Here is a 7,700-nt window from a genome sequence, read left to right on the forward strand (position 1 = left end):
TAGTATACTCGATGCTCTTATGATGTAAAGCTTTTGGTTGTTATGGTAATATTCACAGATGATTACCAAAAAATAAAATCTTAGTGACAGAAAAAGAGTACACATATCTGTAATACGGTTTATTTGTTGTCTCGTTAAAAACCTTATCAGGAAACCCAATGGGACAAAACCTAGGATAAGGGAAAAAGAGTACAACGCGAATCTCACTCCCCCTCATGAAAACATCACTTTATTTCTCGAAGATAGTGCATTCAAATCTTCTGTCTCAACTTCTCAAATGTTAAAGTTGGTAATGCCTTAGTGAACAGATTAGCCAAATTTTCACATGAACCAATCTATTGAATATTAATTTCACCATTTTATTGAAGATCATGCGTGAAAAAGAATTTTGGTGAAATGTGCTTTGTTCTGTCTCCTTTGATGTATCCTCTTTTCAGTTCAGCAATGCAAGCAATATTGTCTTCATATAGTGTAGTTGGATTATATTTTTTCATAAGAAAACCACACATTTTCTGAATATGCTGAGTCATTGATCTCAACCAAATACATTCCCGACTAGATTCATGAATGGCTATTATTTCAGCATGATTTGAAGATGTGGCAGCTATTATTTTTTTCATTGAATGCCATGATATAGTTGTATCTCTATATGTAAACAAATAGCCTGTTATCAGCATAACTGATCATTTCTTACTTGAATTTATTAGAATAAAACAATCTCATATCTATAGTTCCTCGAATATATCTAAATATATGCTTAACACCATTCCAATGTCTTCTTATTGAGGAGGAGCTGAATCTTGCTAATAAGCTTACTGCAAAAGCAATATATGGTCGGGTATTGTTGGCAAGATACATCAGCGCCCCAATTGAACTAAGATATGGAGTTTCATCACCAACGAGCTCTTCATTATTTTCTTGAGGCCGAAATAGATCTTTATTTATGTCAAGTGATCTCACAACCATTGGGGTACTCAATGTATGTGCATTGTCCATGTAAAATCGCTTTAAAACCTTTTCAGTATATGTTAATTGATGAATAAAAAATTTATTTGTTACATGCTCAATTTGTAGGCCAAGACAAAATTTTGTCTTACCAAGATCTTTCATTTTAAATTCTTTCTTCAAACACTCTACATCCTTTGGAAGCTCTTTTGAAGTGCCAATGATATTCAAGTCATCAACATACACAACTATGATGATAAATTTAGATCCAGACTTCTTAATAAAGACACAATGGCAAATAAGGTCATTTTTGTACCCTTCCTATAGCAAATACTCGCTAAGGCGATTGTACCACATCCTCCGTGATTGCTTCAATCCGTATAAGGATTTATGAAGCTTTATTGAACAAGTTTTTCTTGAACTTTTATGCGCTTCAGGAACATTAAATCCTTCAGGAATTTTCATAAAAATTTTATTGTCCAACGAGCCATATAAGTAGGATGTGACAACATCCATCAACAACATATCAAGCTTTTCATGGACTGCCAGATTTATTAGATACCTGAAGGTAATTGCATTTGCCAATGAAGAATATGTCTTTATATAATCAATGCCAGGCCTTTGCGAAAACTCTTGTGCCACAAGTCGTGCTTTATATCTTACGACTTCACCTTTCTCAATTCTTTTTCGCACAAAAATCCATTTGTACCTCACTGGCTTGACACTTCAGGCGTTCGAACTATTGGTCCGAAAACTTTACGTTTTTTGAGTGAAGCCAATTCCGCTTGAATTGCGTTTTTCCATTTTGGCAGTCATTTCTCTGTCTACATTCATTGACAGATTTTGGCTCAAGATCCTCATCTTGTTGCATTACTTCAATCGTAACATTATATGCAAAATTGTTGTCAACAAAAATATTATTTCGTTTTTACCTTTTTCCTGTAGAGACATAACTTATTGAGATCTCTTCATTTTTATTATTTCCAGGTATTAGAACCTCCTGTGAGGTCTTATCAATTGTTATGTTTTTATGCTCCTCTTGAGCAATTGCCTCCACGTTATGATCAACTTGATCATTTGCTCCTTTCCTTTTCCGAGGATTCTTATCCTTGGACCCGATTGGTCTACCACGTTTAAGGTGTGGCGTAGACTTATTTTCATTATCATACTGTCCAACTGGGGCATCAACTCGAATCGGAGCATTTACCGTTGGAATATGTGATTTAGTAACCTATGGAAGGTTAGTAAATGGATATGGCAATTGATTTGTAATATTTTTCATATAAATGATCTTTTGAACTTCTTGTTCACATTGATTTGTACGAGGATCCAAATGAGATAAAGATAATACATTCCAATCTATCTCTTTTTTCAGTTGTTTATTTTTTCCCCCTAATGTTGGGAAAACTGATTCATCAAAATGACAATCAACAAATCTGGTTGTAAACAAATCTCCTGTCATAAGCTCCAAATATTTAATAATAGAAGGAGATTTATAACCAATATATACTCCCAACCTTCTTTAGGGACTCATCTTTGTACGTTGTGCTGGAGCAATTGGAACTACTTGTAGAAAAGTTAGCACAATATGGAGCAACTAAGGCAATGAGCGACTTCAAATTTTCTCCTCCAACCGCCAACATTTTTGCTAAATGAACTACTTGCAGATCAAAACGACATTATATAATTAAGAAAAATAAATAGTCCTGCACCAATAGCTCCAATATCTTTTTGTATGGAAGAACAATTTACTGGATGTAATAGCATGGGCTCCCATACGAATCAACGCATCCACTTACTTGGTACTTCTTTTTGTAACCCAAGGCCATCCAGACCCAGTGCTCCTTGTACTCTTACTCATCTTTAATATAATATAGTTTCGTCGGTTGATAAAATATATATATATATATACACACACGATTAACATTGAATAATTGGAATTTATACACACACACGATTAACATTGAATAATTGGAATTTTCGTACAAATAACCGGTCGCATTCGTTGTTTATTTTTCTAACAGATATACATAAATAATTTGTGGTTATTTACACATGAATTATATAGATATTATTCATTGCTAGATATTAATTAATTATTACAATGTGTTTGACTAGGTATTCATTTAACAAAACTTTACTTCATTTAGAGTCCGTTTGGCCAAGCTGCCAAAAAATACTTATTTTGAAAAGTACTTTTGTTCAAAAGTACTTTTCGAAAAAGTACTATTAGAGTTAAGCAGTTTGTGATTGGCCAATTAGTTTGAGAAGTACTTTTTGCAATATTTGAATAAGCAAATTTTATTTGGCAATCTTTCCTAAAAATACTTTTGAGTGTTAAATTACAATAAAGGACAATAAAGATTTACTTACAATTAGCATTATTTTAAAAAGAGAAATTTTAATATTTATTATAGAAGAATTTAATTATTATTTTTATTTTTATGTAATTAAAGTATAAAACACAAAGTAATATATATTAAAGATTGATTCAATATAAAACATAAGTATATAAAAGCAATATTATTGGTAGGAACATATGTGCTAGCAAATTACATGTATGAAAAACATTATCATATCTTGAGAAAACAACAAACTAGGCAGTAGTATTGTATTATGTCAAATATATTATATATATGCACACCAAAAAGAATCTTAGTGAAAGAAAAAGAAAACACATATCTGTAATACGGTTTATTGTTGTATCGTTAAAAACCTTATCAGGAATCCCAGTGGGACAAAATCTAGGCTAAGGGAAAAAGAGTACAACACGTATCTTACTCCCCCTCATGAAAACATCACTTTATTTCTCGAAGATGGTGCATTCCAATCTTCTGTCTCAACTTCTCAAATGTTAAAGTTGGTAATGCCTTAGTGAACAGATTAGCCAAATTATCACATGAACGAATCTATTGAATATTAATTTCACCATTTTGTTGAAGATCATGCGTGAAAAAGAATTTTGGTGAAATGTGCTTTGTTCTGTCTCCTTTGATGTATCCTCTTTTCAGTTCAGCAATGCAAGCAATATTATCTTCATATAGTGTAGTTGGATTATATTTTTATATAAGAAAACCACACATTTCCTGAATATGCTGAGTCATTGATCTCAACCAAATACATTCCCGACTAGATTCATGAATGGCTATTATCTCAGCATGATTTGAAGATGTGGCATCTATTATTTTTTTCATTGAACGCCATGATATAGTTGTATCTCCATATGTAAACAAATAGCCTGTTATCAGCATAACTGATCATTTCTTACTTGAATTTATTAAAATAAAACAATCCCATATCTATAGTTCCCCGAATATATCTAAATATATGCTTAACACTATTCCAATGTCTTCTTATTGGGGAGGAGCTGAATCTTGCTAATAAGCTTACTGCAAAAGCAATATATGGTCGGGTATTGTTGGCAAGATACATCAGCGCTCCAATTGAACTAAGATATGGAGTTTCATCACCAACGAGCTCTTCATCATTTTCTTGAGGCCGAAATGGATCTTTATTTATGTCAAGCGATCTCACAACCATTGGGGTACTCAATGTATGTGCATTGTCCATGTAAAATTGCTTTAAAACCTTTTCAGTGTATGTTGATTGATGGATAACAAAATTATTTGTTACATGCTCAATTTGTAGGCCAAGATAAAATTTTGTCTTACCAAGATCTTTCATTTTAAATTCTTTCTTCAAACACTCTACATCCTTTGGAAGCTCTTTTGAAGTGCCAATGATATTCAAGTCATCAACATACACAACTATGATGACAAATTTAGATCCAGACCTCTTAATAAAGACACAAGGGCAAATAAGGTCATTTTTGTACCCTTCCTTTAGCAAATACTCGCTAAGGCTATTGTACCACATCCTCCGTGATTGCTTCAATCCTTATAAGGATTTATGAAGCTTTATTGAACAAGTTTCCCTTGAACTTTTATGTGCTTAGGAACATTAAATCCTTCAGGGATTTTCATAAAAATTTTATTGTCCAATGAGCCATATATGTAGGATGTGACAACATCCATCAACAACATATCAAGCTTTTGATGGACTGCCAGATTTATTAGATACCTGAAGGTAATTGCATCTACCAACGAAGAATATGTCTTTATATAATCAATGCCAGGCCTTTGCAAAAACTCTTGTGCCACAAGTCGTGCTTTATATCTTACGACTTCACCTTTCTCAATTCATTTTCGCACAAAAATCCATTTGTACCTCACTGGCTTGACACCTTCAGGCTTTCGAACTATTGGTCCGAAAACTTTACGTTTTTCGAGTGAAGCCAATTCCGCTTGAATTGTGTTTTTCCATTTTGGTAGTCATTTCTCTGTCTACATTCATTGACAGATTTTGGCTCAAGATCCTCATCTTGTTGCATTACTTCAACTGCAACATTATATGAAAAATTGTTGTCAACAAAAATATTATTTCATTTTCACCTTTTTCCTGTAGAGACATAACTTATTGAGATCTCTTCATTTTCATTATTTTCAGGTACTAGAACCTCCTGTGAGGTCTTATCAATTGTTATGTTTTTATGCTCCTCTTGAGCAATTGCCTCCACGTTATGATCAACTTGATATTTGCTCCTTTCCTTTTCCGAGGATTCTTATCCTTTGACCCGATTGGTCTACCACGTTTAAGGTGAGGCGTAGACTTCTTTTCATTATCATACTGTCCAACTAGGGCATCAACTCGAATCGGAGCATTTACCGTTGGAATATGTGATTTAGTAACCTATGGAAGGTTAGTAAATGGATATGGCAATTGATTTGTAATATTTTTCATATAAATGATCTTTTGAACTTCTTGTTCACATTGATTTGTACGAGGATCCAAATGAGATAAAGATAATACATTCCAATCTATCTCTTTTTTTAGTTGTTTATTTTTTCCCCCTAATGTTGGAAAAACTGATTCATCAAAATGACAATCAACAAATCTGGTTGTAAACAAATCTCCTGTCATAGGCTCCAAATATTTAATAATAGAAGGAGATTTATAACCAACATATACTCCCAACCTTCTTTGGGGACCCATCTTTGTGCATTGTGCTGGATTAATTGGAACTACTTGCAGAAAAGTTAGCACAATATGGAGCAACTAAGGCAATGAGCGACTTCAAATTTTCTCCTCCAACCGCCAACATTTTTGCTAAATGAACTACTTGCAGATCAAAACGACATTATATACTTAAGAAAAATAAATAGTCCTACACCAATAGCTCCAATATCTTTTTGTATAGAAGAAAAATTTACTGGATGTAATAGCATGGGCTCCCATACGAATCAGCCCATCCACTTACTTGGTACTTCTTTTTGTAACCCAAGGCCATCCAGACCCAGTGCTCCTTGTACTCTTACTCATCTTTAATATAATATAGTTTCGTCGGTTGATAAAATATATATATATATATACACACACGATTAACATTGAATAATTGGAATTTTCGTACAAATAACCGGTCGCATTCGTTGTTTATTTTTCTAACAGATATACATAAATAATTTGTGGTTATTTACACATGAATTATATAGATATTATTCATTGCTAGATATTAATTAATTATTACAATGTGTTTGACTAGGTATTCATTTGACAAAACTTTACTTCATTTAGAGTCCGTTTGGCCAAGCTGCCAAAAAATACTTATTTTGAAAAGTACTTTTGTTCAAAAGTACTTTTCGAAAAAGTACTATTAGAGTTAAGCAGTTTGTGTTTGGCCAATTCGTTTGAGAAGTACTTTTTATAATATTTGAATAAGTAAATTGTATTTGGCCAATCTTTCCAAAAAGTACTTTTGAGTGTCAAATTACAATAAAGAGCAATAAAGATTTACTTACAATTAGCATTATTTTAAAAAGAGAAATTTTAATATTTATTATAGAAGAACTTAATTATTTTTTTTATTTTTATGTAATTAAAGTATAAAACACAAAGTAATATATATTAAAGATTGATTCAATATAAAACATAAGTATATAAAAGCAATATTATTGGTAGGAACATATGTGCTAGCAAATTACATGTATGAAAAACATTATCAATTCTTGAGAAAACAACAAACTAGGTAGTAGTATTGCATTATGTTAAATATATTATATATATGCACGCCAAAAAGAAAATATAAATAAAATTACAAACTGGAGATCATATAATATTGGTATACTAAAAAATAAAAAAATAAATCATACATTTGAAAAAAGTGCTTGAGTCTTGTGATTAGCCTTTTTATTTCAAAGAGTAAGATGAGATGAAGAAAAGAAGAAACTGCGGAAGAGAAAAGAAGAGATCTATTTATAGTAGAGAGATTATTCCAAATAGGAATAAGAGAAGAAGAATAAAAATACGGTAAAAATAAAAAAGAGAAAGATTAAAAAGTAAAGGTTAAATTAATAAGAAATAATTTAAGAAATATAATTTTATGTTAAGGATATTTTTGTCATGAAAAAAAATAATTTTCTACTTCTGCTTCTTGGAAGAAGCTAGAACTTGTAGATTCTTTCCAAAACCAGAAAAATTATTTTTGCTGCTGCTCAAAAACACTTTTCTGTTTTGGCCAAATAACTCATATTTCTAAATAAGTATTTTTTCGGACAAAAAAGTACTTTTGACCTCCCATAAACTTGGACAGACAGGCATACATTTGTCATTATCAAAGACATCCTTTTTAGTTTCTCCTCATATAAATATTCTTCTAGAATTGCCAAAGATCTTGATATAATTTGCGGATTGCATTTCCT

Source organism: Nicotiana tabacum, chromosome 19 (genome assembly GCF_000715075.1).
Source record: "Nicotiana tabacum cultivar K326 chromosome 19, ASM71507v2, whole genome shotgun sequence".
In the NCBI taxonomy this organism is placed as follows: domain Eukaryota; kingdom Viridiplantae; phylum Streptophyta; class Magnoliopsida; order Solanales; family Solanaceae; genus Nicotiana; species Nicotiana tabacum.